This window comes from Arachis duranensis, chromosome 5 (genome assembly GCF_000817695.3).
Source record: "Arachis duranensis cultivar V14167 chromosome 5, aradu.V14167.gnm2.J7QH, whole genome shotgun sequence".
Taxonomy (NCBI): Eukaryota; Viridiplantae; Streptophyta; class Magnoliopsida; order Fabales; family Fabaceae; genus Arachis; species Arachis duranensis.
Window position 1 is genome coordinate 46614045 of NC_029776.3, and position 515 is coordinate 46614559.

Below are 515 nucleotides of genomic sequence, written 5' to 3' on the forward strand. Positions count from 1 at the left end.
TTCCAATGGCAGGAATGGAGATGCTTCTTCCATCAAACTTGGACGTTGGTTTTGTGAAGTCACCAAGCATTCTCCTTGCATTATTATTGTTGGGTTCGGCTGCCATCTCCTTCTTTTGTTCGAAAATTTCTGAAAGGTTGTTTCTGGATTGTTTAGCTTCTCTTAGTTTCCTCTTCAGAGTCCTTTCAGGTTCTGGATCAATTTCAACAAAAGTACCTTTTTCCTTGCTCCTGCTCATATGAAAGAGAAGAAAACAAGAAAAGAAGAAGAATCCTCTATGTCACAGTATAGAGATTCTTTTATGTTAGTAAAAGAAGAAGAGAATAGAAGAAGGAAGAGTGAAGAATCCAAACACAGGGGGAGGAGTGAGTTCGGATTTTTGGATGAAGAGAGGTGAAGAGAAGTGTTAGTAAATAAATAATTAAATAGAATAAGAAAAGAGAGGGAGAATTCGAAAATTAATTTTTGAAAAGGAGTTAGTAATTTTGAAAATTAAAGATAAGATATGATTAAAA